This window comes from Oculina patagonica, chromosome 13 (assembly GCF_052425735.1).
Source record: "Oculina patagonica isolate OP01 chromosome 13, crgOcupat, whole genome shotgun sequence".
In the NCBI taxonomy this organism is placed as follows: domain Eukaryota; kingdom Metazoa; phylum Cnidaria; class Anthozoa; order Scleractinia; family Oculinidae; genus Oculina; species Oculina patagonica.
In genome coordinates, this window is record NC_135770.1 from 13,234,611 (window position 1) to 13,249,303 (window position 14,693).

The window sequence follows — 14,693 nt, forward strand, 5'->3', positions numbered from 1 at the left end:
CAGAATGAGAAATGGTTAAACTAAGGCCCTGGTCGCACTTGAGACAAACATTCAAATGTTGTAAGATGTTGCGGACAATTTTAGAATTGAAATTGTCTGAAACAATTTGAAACGTTGTATTTAGGGTCGCACTTGGAGACACAAAATAACCGGTAATTTTACTGCATTAATTTCCATGCAAAGATAATATTCAAAAGGGAGAGGAGAACAGGTCGCATTTTTGCTTTCTAAACGTGAGTGTTGAAAACGATGTGGAAGCTCATGGAAGCTGGGTTCTACGAACGCGTACTGAACATGTTGAAAGGGCGTGTTTTAGTGGGAAATACCTAAAATTATTGTAATACAAAATACCCTAAATCTAAAAAAGTTTGGCATTAAAATACTAAATACCTTGGTGTAAAAAACACCCTAGATAAAATCTCTTGCGATGAAAGATTGTCCTGCACTTTGACAAAATGCCAGTTCGTCTTCGAAAGATGCTTTCTTTGCTCTAAAAGCGGCAGCCATTTTGAAAGAAATGCGATCATCTCGGAGAGTGACAGAACGTCTTCCCTTCTAGGACCCCCCTCAAGCCTTGAAATGTATGTGCAGTATGTGTAGGAACCCAAAAAATGCCTTTCTAGAGGAAGCTAGAGCCAAAAGCGAACACGCGCAAATCAAGGCCGGCATGGACGTTGATGGTTAACAACAACAGCAACTGTTTGGTCTGCTTTCTAGGTTGATATTCTGTTGTTTATTGCAATTATAATTTGAAATCTACGCAAATAGGACTCTAAATGAATTATTGTGGCTCCTGGTAATAGTCTCCTGGAAATTCACTGCCTATCCATAAACCATCGTAACCTTCTGTCTATTACCCTTCTTGAGCAGTGCGCTCAGGAGCCTCGAGCCAAGGTGGGCTGTACAAATGCGAACTTGGCACAAAGACGGTGGCACAAGTTGTATGCAACTCGACTCTTCCTTGCTGTGATACAAAGGCAAGAAAGGTGAAGTAATACAATCCTGATCATAATTCGGTCAGCGTTTTGGTGGGAAGAGGACATGTTCATTCAAACAAATCGAGGGAATATTCTTCGTAGACAAGACTTTGTTTGTTACAGATGTTTCCGCTGGAAAAGTAAAAAATGGTGACGAGCCACTCAGAAACGATATTTTCTCTGAGACTCTGTCCCAGAACCAGGAACACCGAGCATGAATCGAGAGGTCCGACAGAGAGAACGAAAGATGAGTAAGTACGTGAGTGAGCAACGCACAGTGAGAGCGTCGAACCAGCACAGGGACGACACAGAAGACGCAGTATCGTGTATCAGTGATGGACAGGCACAAGGAGGTGATGGACGACACCTCCGAGATGGGCCACTGGAACGAGCCACACCAGAACGCACGCGGGGCGCAACGAAGCGCCCATCCAGATGGACAGCAGTACAACGCATGACAGCGCACACGACCCCAGCGAGACATGGCCAAGGCAGACTAGAGCACAAGAACCAATGGAAGTCCGAGATCGGAACAGAACGGAGACCGCAGCTCACGCCTGGTCTCGGCACACGGGAGCACATCGAACTGATCGTCCCACGTACCGCCCGTACCGAGTCTGACCAGAGAGAGAGAGGACAGAGGGCGCGCCCTCCCGCCCCAGAGCCTGGCCAGGCCGAACTCTCGGAGACAGTCCCCGAACAGCAGAGGACCACCACTCAGAGGCCCCGAGAGGCCCAGAGGCGACGCGGCCACCCCCCCTGGAGCCCCCCCCCCCCCGCCCCGCCAGCCGAGGAGGCCGGGGGGGGGCGAGGCCCGACCCGACAGGGGACGAGGAGCGGACGGGGGCGACCGCCGCGCGCGAGGGCCCGGGCGCGCGCCGGAGACTGCTGGCGCCGACCCCGGCCGGGCCCCGAGCCGACGACGACCACGCGCAGACGAGAGCGCGAACTCGTCACTCGGATGACCGGCGAGCGAGAAAACTTCCTGTCCGGGACCCAACACTGGGCCGCCGCGAGGGACGCCGGCGGCTGCGGAGAGACGGGCCGCCGACGGCCACGAGAGCCGGACGCGCCCCGGGAGCCGGACCACCGAAGGCCCCGACAAGGACACTGGGACCCGCGCGGCCACGCCGGGGCGGGGTGCCCGACGACAGAGGGCGGACGACGGGAGCGAGCCACGGAACGTCGTGGCCCCGGGCCGACCCGCCCCGCACCGCACCACGCGAGGGGAGCGGGGGACGCGAGCGCAGGGCGCGGGCGGACGAGGGGCCGGCGAGAACAAGAGGAGCCTGTCGCGCGAACTCAGCCACGAGGCGAGCGGCCGCCCAGCCCCCCCGAGACGGGACGGCGAGCCGGCCAGCCGCCCACCAGCGACGCGGCCAGAGCGGACCGCCCGCCGAGACGGAGACGAGAGAGCGACCCAGCACACCAGCTGGACCCAGACAGGGTCGCACAGCGAAGAGTGGAGGAACGGGGAGAGACGAGGGCCCGCCGCCAGCGTCCGTGCCGACCCGCCCCCCGCATCGCCCCCAGCCGGAGAACCGGCCCCAGCGACCCCCGCCCGCCAGCCACGTAGCACCACCAGAGGAGAAGGGCGGCAGACCCCAGCCCCCCGAGAGTCCCGAGGAGGAGCACCGACAACGCGTCATCGGAGAGAGGCCACACAGCACGGAGAGCGACAGAGAGACCGCCCCCAGCCACTAGACGCGCCCGGACCACAGACGGCAGCGCACGCACAAGACGGGCGGCCGGAGCATATCCTCACCGGACCGCCACGCACACCCCCCTCAGAGGCAGCCAACGCCACTAGATCCACCCCGTCGGAAAGGACGGGGAGCGAGGGACGAATCGCGTGCCCAGCCAGAATCGGACCAGGACAAGCGACGGACCCCCCCACGACCCCAAGGGAAGAGAACAGCGGGGAGCGAACGCCAGCAAAACGGACGGAGCACGGACAAGACGAAAGCGCAATGGGCCCGCAGGACAGCGGAACAGCACAGAGCACGCAAAAAAATCGGAGGAGCCACGGAAACAGGAAGAGGAGGCCGCGCACGCCGGTACCGAACGCACCGACACAGTGAGATACACATCAGCAGGACCCGACGAACGCGACAGCCGAACACCCGAGGTCCAGGCCGGGACACGGAAGGCGCGACACACCCCCCAGCGCACCCAGCAAGGCCGGCACATGCATGGCCGGACCCACCCTAGTCCGATAGCTCAAGACTGACGTCCGTCCAGCCCCACATCGCCGCCCAAGTCAAAGAGGCCAGGCGCAGAGGACGGAGGAGACTCAGGGAGGAGGAAGAAGAGGAGGGGGAGAGAGAGACCAGAAGAAGACGAAGACCCCAGGGAGGAGCCACAAGCAGGACAGCGGAAGACCAACCACGGGAGCACACCGGTCATCCAGCGAGCCGTCCGTCCCAGATCAGTCAGGAGGGCCGCCCTCGCAGCCCGCCAGAGGAGGGCACCGAAGGAGGAGACAAATCTAACGGGGGACAGTATGCAGTCGGGGAGAGATAGGACACCCAGAGCCATCTGGCTCGACACGGCCAGGAGGAAAGCAGAATGAGCACCAGGGACCAGGAGCACAGTCCACAAGCAGCGGGAGGACCCACAGCATGCCGAAACCCGGCCCACACCCAGTACGAGGGCCCAGACGAAATCTCGGCAGAAAGAAGGAACAGAGGAGGGATTTTTTGTTTTCTATTTGGTGGCTTGGTGTTCTGTGTTTGTGTGCCGGGTGTGGTGCTGGTTTCAGGTGTGTTTTTTAGTGGTGTGGGGTGTGGGTAGTTTTTTTTGGTTTTTGTTTTGGTTGCAGTGTTGTGTCTTGGTGTGTGGGTTGGTTGGGTGGGTGGGGTGGTTCTCGTGGGTGTTTTGTGTTGTGGGTTTAGCAAGCGTTGGGTGTGGTTTGGTTGGTGTGGGTGGTGTGTTCTGTCTTGCTTTGTGTTGAGTGGTACTGTTCCCTTACACATGTCCGTATGTTGTTCACTAGTATGGTTGCGGTGCTGTGCTCCACTAGTTTTGTTCTAGATTACCTCAGTGCGGGCCGGCTCTTCACTTCAGACCTGTGAGTGAAAGATGAGTGAGTTGATAGTTAGGGGAGCGTGTTTTGGGTTGAGAATTGTGACGTCGAGTGTGCCTAGCTTTTTTATGACTTTTAGAGACAAGACACTGACCGTGAGGGGAAGTGTGTTTTGAGTAGGGAGGAGTTTGAGGAGAGGTTTTAAGAGAGCAATGTCGTTCAAGTATGAGTTTGAAGGTGGGAGACTCGAGGAGAGGACGTGAGATCGCCATCTGATTCCTCCTATTTAGGAAGCTTTAGACAGATTGGGGAGAGTGACTCCTGGTTTAGTGTTTTGGATCAAGGGAATGCTTATTATCACTGACAGCCTTCGTTACACCCTGGGGGCTATATAAATGGATGCAGATACCCTTCGGATTCATAAATGCACCACCAACGTTTCAGAGGCTTATGGAAATTTGCCTTGGAGAGCCTTGCAATGACATGTGTATTCCTCACTCTGTAGATCTGATAGTATTCTCAGAGAGATTTTCTGAACATAAAACTGAAACGTCTTCATCGCTTAAGAAGCTATGGAGTAAAGTAAAAATCTAAAAAGTGCGAACTGTTCAAACCGGAAGTGTTCTTTGTTGGAAGAGTCGTCTCCAAAGATGGGTACAAATAAGATCCCAAAGGAAGTGTGACAAGTTGTGTGACTTGTTATGTGATATCTAACCACGTGAGTTTCTGTTATATTGATGATTCAGACAATCAAATGTATTTCTGCGTCATTGCACAACCGGTGCTCTCAGATTACAGCGACATCGCAGAATGGTGTGAGACTCGAAGCAATGGGCGTGTTTGATTCCAATAAATTATCTCTCAAATATTGAAATGCTGTTTCTTACATGGTGACCGGATTTATGCTTCATCGAAGAAAATGGCATCGGGATTTAGCTTGCCACCTCCAACACCACTGGAAATTCATGATCAAAACACCGCAGAGAAGTGGAAAAAGGTTAATTTGGCATGGAACAGCTATTTGCTAGACATGGAGTTAAACAAGAAGTTGGAAAAGGTCCAAGCGGCTGCTCTCCTTACAGTCCTAGGAGAAGAGGCTGGCGATGTGTATTCCACTTTTACGGACTGGGCCGAAGAAGAAGACCAGGACAAGATTGCCCCAGTTCTACAAAAGTTTGCTGAATATTGCCAGCCACGTAAAAACGTCCTATTCGAGCGCTATCAATTAAATCTACTACGACGGCAGAGGGTTCCTTGCATGGGACTGGAATCAGCATCATGCAGTTTCCGACACAAGAAAATGAAGGTACCTGTAAAGAAGCATTTTGTTCACAAGTTGCAAACTCTAAAGAGAAACCGAGTCTTCCAGAAGCTTTCACAAATGTGCCACCCATCCATCTCATGGACACAACAACGGTGCCATCTGTATTAAATTACCACTGAGTACAGTGGAGGGATGAAGATAAAGCAAGCTATTGCCATAGAAAAGGGATGGATAAAGCAAAGTGTCGAGCTCCTCAGATTGGAAACGCTTTGCAAGGGTCAGCCAATTTCGTGGGCCGCCTACCATGCTTCTCTTACCGTCAATCATTGCAATGCTTCCAAACTTCCTTGAGAAAGCAGACTCGCCTGCAATGGTCAAACACGGGTTGGATATCGTTAGAAACATCACCAGGTTCTTGAATGCTGGACAACTTCCAGTTCTAGTTTTGATTGTCCTATCTTTGCGATCTCCAAGAGAATTCAGTGGAGCATGCCGCAGTTGTATGGAGAAGACAAATTCCTTATAATGCTTGGAGGGCTCCATATCGAGAAAGCCCTTTGGAATGCCCTTGGAGATCTGCTACGTGGTTCAGGCTGGACAGATGTCTTGACGGAAGCGGGAATAGCAACATCCGGTACAGCCGATTCATTTTTGAGAGCATCCCATATCACTCGGACAAGACACATGCATCAGGTTACGGCACTGACCCTAGCTAAGCTACAACAAGACGCTTTTGCGAAAAGTCAAGAGCAAGATTCAGAAAAATGGCGACAAGAAATAATAAAAGGATGCCCAACATTTCACTTCTGGGACATGATCCTGAGAACAGAAATAGTTGTCTTGGCGTTTATTCGATCGCACAGAGAGCGAGACTTTACTCTGTACATAGAGTGTCTTGAAGAACTTATGTTCTTATTCTTTGCTTTGGACCACGTCAACTACAGTCGCTGGGCTAGCGTCCATCTACGAGATATGCAATCATTGCCTGACAAAATGAGGGACCTTTTTAGCAAGTTCTGGGTCGTTCAGAAGATATCTACGAGATTTTCAGCCATCCCAATAGACCAAGGGCAGCGGAGGAGTCGTGCGGCTGACAGAAAACCCGACAGCATTGAGCAGATGGCTAATTTCTGGCCCAGAAATGGCAAGGCTTGTCACACAGTTTGATCAGCAATAAATGCCACAACCAAATCGAGAGGATACAAGTCACCACGAAGAAGGTCTGTCACAGCAGGTGAAGTTCCAGCAACAAGTTATCAACCTTGCCAATCAAATTAACAGATGCGGCAATCCGTTTGACGAGAAATGCCCAGAAATTTTTGTCCTAAATACCAGGGAGTGTGTAGCAGACAATGTTGTCTCATCAATGTGCACTGTTGAAGAAGTAAAACGTTCAAGAAAGACGTACTGGACGAGAGAACGAAACCAATCAGCGCCACCATTAAAAGAAATTCATTGCCATTATTTAGCACAACGAAGCACAAAGTTCGTTCGTGAACAAATAAAAACAAAGCAATGCAGAATGACGTCGGACTGTTCAGTCGCCTGTATATAAGTACCCAGCAGCGTGAAGGAGACCTTGACAAATTATCCCCCCACGAGAATCATGCCTATCCCCCTTTTTTTATCTGATCTTGGAAGGCTTCGTTTGGGTGATAAGTCGGACTTGCTAAAGATGTTGCAAGATACAGGGACAAAACCAGATGATTGCAGGTTAGAGTGTAGAATCTTTGATGGTGGCGTGCTGATTCACTTTCTTAGCCCAAAGAATGCAACACTGTTGTTTTCAGAATATTCACACCAAATCTTTTTGACATTTCTGAAGAGGGAACTTTCAACTGTCAAACGAAAGGATGTAGTATGGGATCGATATCTGTCAGATAGCCTGAAGAACTGCACAAGGGAGAAGCGTGGGCCAGGTGTTCGGGTAAAAGTTGGTCCTCAGGCTAGAGTGCCAACGAATTGGAACGCCTTTCTTCGAGATTCCACCCAGGCTTCCACTGGCTTAGACCTGTGAGGCCTAAAAATGTGTGTTCTCAATGGAATTAAATTGAAGCAGTCCTTAACAGTCATTGAACAAGTTTCCTCCCTGTATAAGGTCACAAGGGATACTTGGCAAAGAGGCTTTGGAGGCCCTCTCTCAAAAGTTCAACTTAATGCAAAACTATTTGAAATGCCAGCTACATACTTTGAGAACATTATTGCTGGGTGAAATTAACATGGAAAATGAAGGCCATTTGTCGAAATGGAAGTTCTATGAGACAGTTTGTTCGCTGAAAGCAAAGGGAAAAAAACGAGTGGATAGGGAACAAGACAGAGCAGTTGATAATTTATAGTTTATAAATTATAAGTTTGTAGTTTTAGCGCTATATAAATGTATAAATTATTATTATTATTAAATTATTAATTATTATCATAAAATACTTCAAAGAAAATGACCAGTTATGGAATCACCACCCCACTTCCTACCAGGACAAAAACTTGAAGGAGCTGAACTTTACCAAGCTTTGTGAGCTTCTCCCTGGGAGGAGGGGGGGGGAGGAGGAGGGAGAGGAAAACAGAAAAAGGTCAAAGCCGTGAAGAGATAACAAAGCAGTGGAATACTTTAAAAACCATTTTTAACCGAGAAGTAAAAAAAGAAAGCAAAGTCAGTGAAGCCGGAACATATACAGTCTACACTTTGCACTAGAAATATCTCAAATCAATGATATTGGTCAAGGCGTGAAATGGAATTGACCCTGTTGTCTATCATATACATTTGTACCTTACTTTGGACTGGAGGACTTCCTGAAATCTGCTGCAAATGCTGAAGGGTTTTTTTGTCGTGTGATGATTTCAATATCCTTGTAAGTGATACTGGTACTGCTTTTCACCAGTATACAGTTGGTTCTCAAAATAAATCTGTATTGATGCCATCCATCCCCATTACCTCTAACAATAAGCCTGAATCCAAATTTCATCAGGCAATAGCTCACAAAATTGTGTGGAAACAACAGGAATTTTCACTTTTTGTATGACAACAATGTCTCTTTAGTTATTTTAGATAAAATTGATTTATACGAAAGTTGCTTTTAGATGTACACATTACTGTTAATTCTGCCACGGGACCGGCGCAGCCCGGGCGCGCGGAAGGGGGCGAGAGGCCGCGGCGCGCGCCCGCGAAGGAGGGGGGCGGGGCGAGGGGGCGAGCGAGCGAGGCGGGGGCCACGAGAACGGCCGCGGGAGCAGGAGGGGGGGGGGGGAGGCGGGAGGAAAACCACCCATTGCTGAAGGAAAAGGTCCAAACTCCAACTTGGCCATTTCTCTGTAATATTGCCCAGCAGGTCTCAATGCAAAGTGCATATGCAGCATATGCTTGCTCTGTCTGCAATGTGAGGATGTGTCCTGCACCATGCTTTCAACCATTTTACACGATGCAAAATTACTATTTTGATGACCCAGACAAAGAACAAACTGATGTTGTTCAGGGAACTGTTCGCGCCAGGCCGAGGAAAAGAGCAAGAGGTCGTCTCAGTGTGTAAAGTCAGCAAGGAGAAACAATTATGGAATCCTCCTACTCGTAATGCCAAGACAAAACTGAGTTGTTACCGGTTAAATGTTTATTTATTCAAAATTGTCGCCAGAGAGGGCTTTTTTTAATTGTCAACCAGTGGTGTACTATTTGACATAAATGGGACCCCATGATATCAAATGAAACTTTACTTAAAGTAGTTTTGTTTTCGCTGGCTATTTTTGCCCTAAAGACCTCAGACACTTTTGTTGCAGTTGACTTATATTTTTTTTCATCAAAAAATTTCTATTTTTATCTATTAACATCATTAGTAGAGATTTTCTTAAACAGTTAATGCAATTATTTTCCATCTCTTGTGAAAAACACTTGTAAGCTTTCATTTGGTCGCTAGATTGTATGGTTAAAGGCAATATTGATCAAATTAAGATTCACTTTTTGTCTGCACCATCAGTTAAGTCAAAAAATAAATACAATAAATACAAAATGGCAGGATGAAAAGGAAATACGGCTCACTGTGTTCTTCTCAAACACCTGTCACAACCTTGCTATTTGGCGACTAACTTTGGTCGCAGCTTCCTGCGACTCGAGCATCAAACCCAATTTGCCACACAGCTGTTCGCAAAAGCTCCAAATCTTCCACCAAACCTCCATGACGCCAGATATAGGATCAGCCTTTTTTACGCAAAGGCCACTTCCAGTGCAGATGGAAACTGCAGAAAACCTGGAATGAAACCAGCAAAATTAACACTGATGATGACGTTATGTTGCACAAACTGGTTGCTTGCAAAGAATCACATCAGACACTGAGTTTCTTCAAATGGTGTCAGGACAATACATTATATTACATTGTATTATTCAATAACCGAGCTTGTTGTGATTGGTTGATGCCTGTAATCTATAAAAGTACCACCAATGCACATTTTAGTGCAGGTGGACTTACACTAAGTCCAAGCACAGCAGAGTGTGAGCTTCAATTTTCATCCATGGAAACCACCTCATCGTGCCAGGCAAGTTACTTTTACATGCCACTAGCCCAGGAACAAGTTTTGTAAAAAAAATATTTGTCGGACGCTGTTGAAGCTGTCATAAGCAAAAAGGAACCAAAAAAATGTGATGTTCAGTTATTTGTTCTTCATTTGAAGATTGTGCTGGTTTTTTTTTACATTCTACGGAAGAGAAAGAACTCACCAAGATGCTATAGCAGGCAAAGTGGAGAAAGGACATTTTGAGAGAGGGAACAACTTCATCAAACTGACAGAGATGCCACACAAAACATTTCTGAGACATCAAATGATGTTGAAGATCTTCTGCCAGACAAAGAAAGTTTCAAGGAGGCCAAGAACCTTGACTCCGGAAATGAAGGTCAAGCTGACATGACAGACATGGTGTTTGGTGGAATGCTCTTGTGTACATTATCTGGAAGGAATGTCATAAGTCCAGACCGCTTGCACCTCTAAGAAGCCCTTTTCAAATAGGTGTAGATAGGCGCTAAAATACACAATTTTTAGCCTTTTCCTGTGGTGACTGTAGTGTCTTCAGCTGTTTTATTATTCTCTTCTCTACTAACGTGTCATTCAATCCCAACTGGTAGTGCCACATAAATTTGTCTTCCGTTGGGATCATTGCTAAAACTGTTGACATAAATTGCCTTCCTAAAGGACTAGAATGGTCCATGATAACGCTTTCTAGTCACGCATGGAAATAAAAGAAATAAAAATAATGCACCAGTCATTTGAAACCCCCGCCTCCCCCCCCCCCCCCCTCGGGCATGAGCGGGCAAAAGCGGGGCTTTCACTTTAGATTCACTCCATTTCGGCGGGGGATGCGCCAGAAATCATGGTCTTCGCATCCCGGACCGGGGGAATAAGCGGGACACTCACTCCATGGTCAGCGGTTTGCATTTTCGCGCTGCATGGTAATTTCGCATACATTATCGAAATGTGGGTAAATAATAGTGTTACTTGTGAATGTGCTTACTTTGCATTTACAACAATCAAGATGAATAAATTACTAATACTGAGTGAAATACAACTGAAAACTGTCCGCAAGATTTAAGAGAAATTCCTTTTACGTTAAATGTTAGTTTGACAATAATAGCGCGTTAAAGCCGCTGGAGACATTCATTAATGATACCAGTAGTTTAAAAAAAAAGATCAATTTTATCAAACAACATTCAATCAAAAGGAAACATACAGTATTTAAAAGTATCAAAATTAAAAATAAGTCTTATATTTCTATTAAATTATACAAATGTATATAATTTCCATTAACCAATATACAATATTTATGTTATTGATACAGATTCTCCAGCAGCTAAAACTTTAGACTGCTATGTTCATGGTACTTCGCCTGTGAAGAATTCAACATCATCACATACAGGAAATACTTCAAATGCATTCTGCAGAAAAAGGATGAAGCAGTTTAAGTTGTTTGTTTTTCCTCACAAAAGCAACCAGGACTTAAAACTTTACAGGTAACAAAACACCTGTAAGAATTCCCAACTTTAGCACAAGCAATACAGGCAACATTATCCTTGACAACCACACAAAGATTACGCCACTGGACAACCTGCCATTTACATACTCCAACTCTTTAACAGAAACTGGTACAGCATCCATTTCATCCTTAGCTCAGGTTGCTGCAGAGCAACTCAAAACAGTTAAAGCCCAAGTATCCCATGTGTCTGGGGTTAAGAAAATTCCCACTTCACGCCAAGGTGTCCTACATAAACAAGAACTGTAATCATACGTGACCCAACAGGCTCCATCAAGGTAGTCTTGTGGGAATCATAATTATGTTAACTCTTTGGAAACCAACACAACCTACCTCCTGCAAAACTTGAAAGTGAAAGTGAACAAACAAGACAGGTATTTATCTTTCAAGAGGTCAGCGCATATCAAGAAGCCCTTGCAGAAGTTGACCCCACCACAGAATGCCATCGATAACTGGGAAAATAATAGGGGTGCAACAAATCAACAACACAATGGCATGCATCACATGTTACAAGAATGTTGCCCCTTGTCCTGAAGATGCAACCCTTGGTGAATGCCAAGGGTGTAAACTTTTCCAATTTATGTCGTCGTGCACACCACATTGGTGTATCAGAGTTACTGTCCAAAGTTCATCTGACTCGTCCCAAAAGCGCCGTCTAACGCTTTTCAATCAACAAGTGAACCAACTTTTCTCTGCCCTTAACTTGGAACTTACAATGGACTCTACAAATGAAAGAAAACTGACTTTGACAATTCTCAAGGCAAAAAAAAACTTTACCTTCTCATATGATTCCTCTTCTTATAAAGTTACGGATGTAAATGAATAATTACTTAAAACATTTACGAGAGAAGCAAATTTGTACTTGTAAAATTTTCCACACATGCTGCTTTCACACCAGACACCTGCGGTTGACAAAGTCATGGGTGTTTTTACTTTTACACAATGTTGTTGTTCCAAAAAACCTTGATTAAGAACTATAATATTTTTTCATTCATATTTTTAAACTAATATTTTTTGATCTCATAAGTTATGTACTTTATTGTACCATACATTTGTAAGTATTTTTAGTTGAAAGCAAATTCTGCAATATTAATTCATACTTCAATATATTGCTGTTTCAAGTTAAAAGTGCTTTCTATGGAATTCACATGTTGCTGTTTCAAATATAAAATAATGTTGTCTGTAACCTTAAAGGAACAGTGCCACAGCTGAGTTTAAGTTTGAACTTTGAACTGTGTCGTTACTTTCATACTTGTGTGTTACACATAACACACATTGAAAGACAAGCAATTGTCATTCATTCTTGGAATTGATAAAGTTATTGTTCACAGTTTATTCGCAATCAATGTTGTTAAATTATTCTTACAAACATTTCACCCTACTCTTTTCTCCCATCACCAACAAATTGTACAAGATCAAAGGTCTCTATGAGACTACGACTATTTTGCTATGGTCTATCTGTTGGCTGTCAATTGTGGTATGGAGTAGTGTTTTGCTAAAGGGTGAAAGACGCTTTTCATGTTGTTTAGGAGTGGAAGTCTTGAAAATAACTTAGCTTACCTGAATACTTTACACTTCCACATCACATTCTAAATTAAAACTGAAACCTAGAAGTCAACAACGCGCTGTTTACAAAACTCAACCGCAAATTAAGGAGCCAAAGAAAACCCAATCGAAAACACATTGAATATACTGTAGTACTCGTGTCGCGTATACGCTTATTCCCCGGGGGGGGGGGGGGGGGGTACTCCCATATGTGGCCTATATAGGTATGTGCCGCCCGATAGGGTATGGTTTTTGAGGTTCTTGGTCCTTAAATAGGGTATCATTTTTGCTCCTTTTGGCAATGTGTTCCCGGTGTGATCCTTAGATAGGGTACCTAAATTCTATTGGCTAAAATAAACGCCCAGCTAAACAAAATATTTTTTGTTCAGGTATTAGGAAAGCGATTTTATAAAGATTTGTGTCTTGCCGTGCGCGGTTAGCCGTTATTTGGGTCGTCATGGAACGCTTCTCCTCCCCTTAAATAGGGTGTCATTTTTCGGTTTTGGGCCTTAAAAAGGGTATCAATTTTCGCTTTCTTTATCCTTAAATAGGGTCAGGGTTTAAGAACCTTGGCGGCACACCCCTATCCAAAATTTATGCGAGTACCCCCCCCCCCCCCCCCGGGGGCTCATTCCGGCCTACTAAAGCAAACAAACAGTTCAGCGGTTCAATACATTCTTCATATATACCCACACCCCCGGCCCACACCGAAAAGAAATCCCTAGAATTGAGAACGCGAATAAATGATTATTTACTTGTATTTAGCGAGACTAACGCAATCGATTGTCGCGAATGTGAAAGACTTGTAAAAGTACAAATTTGCGTTCTTAATCGTTTTAGGTTAAATATTAGCGCTCCTTTAGTGTGTTAGACGCTTGTACCAGTCCAAACTTGCGTTCTTACGTTCTTGGTTACATATTAGCGTCGCTTTAGTCTGTGAAAGACTTATACATTGCCTTCAAGTGTTGGCTGACGCATTGTTCACCCACACCGAAAAGAAATCCCTTGAATTGAGAACGCGAATAAATGATTATTCACTCGTGTTAAGCGTGACTAACGCAATCGATTGTCGCGAAAATATCTGATTTGAGATACTCACGCATAAAAATAATTGTTATATAACGTTTATACATGTGACAAGTCACGTTTTTAACACGAGATAGCAAGTGTTGACGCAATACTAATGAGATACCCTTTCATCACCCACAGCGGCTAATGGAGTTCAAGTCTAATTTCCGGTCCAAAAATATCGCACGTAGACAAAAACAATTGTTATCATGGCGGGTGTTGAGCGCAGGTTGAGCGGAATGAAGTAGAAAGCGAGTTCTTCTAGGTTTTAGAAAATCTCTCAAGAGTTTTGTTCACAAAACATTTAAAGACGAACAAAGGGAGTGTATTCGACGAATAGTTTGTGAAAGAAAAGATGATTTGGCGGTGCTTCCGATGGGATTCGGTAAGAGCGTGATCTATCACCAGTGGTGTAGAAGAGTATTACATCACACCACCAAAGACGCCAGACGATCATGCCAGTGACGAAAACTACGACCTTTAAATGACTGACCTGAGCCTTACACAAAATCAGCCTTTGCAGAAATCAAATTTTAAAAACCATCCGATCAGCTCGTAATGTGAGTCTTATGCGTATTTTTCTCGTCTTTTGCCCGATAAAATGTGCGAAACATTCATTTTTCCGTGCTACGGCGGAATTTTAAAATAAATAAATGTTATCGCTGAAAAGGGTTTCTTGAAAGTTGGGACAAGCATGTTGCCTCATCCTCGGTGTAAGAAGAGCGCGAATAAATGATTATTTACTCGTGTTTAGCGAGACTAACGCAATCGATTGTCGCGAATGTGAAAGACTTGTAAAAGTACAAATTT

The 14,693-nt window shown here is 45.7% G+C and overlaps 1 protein-coding gene across 1 annotated transcript in view; it reads right to left on the reverse strand.

Annotated features, from left to right (window-relative positions):
• LOC144634362 (carbonic anhydrase-like) overlaps positions 1-14,693 on the reverse strand; it is a 40,184-nt gene that overhangs the window by 20,755 nt on the left and 4,736 nt on the right. The gene's annotated exons all lie outside the window — the stretch shown is intronic.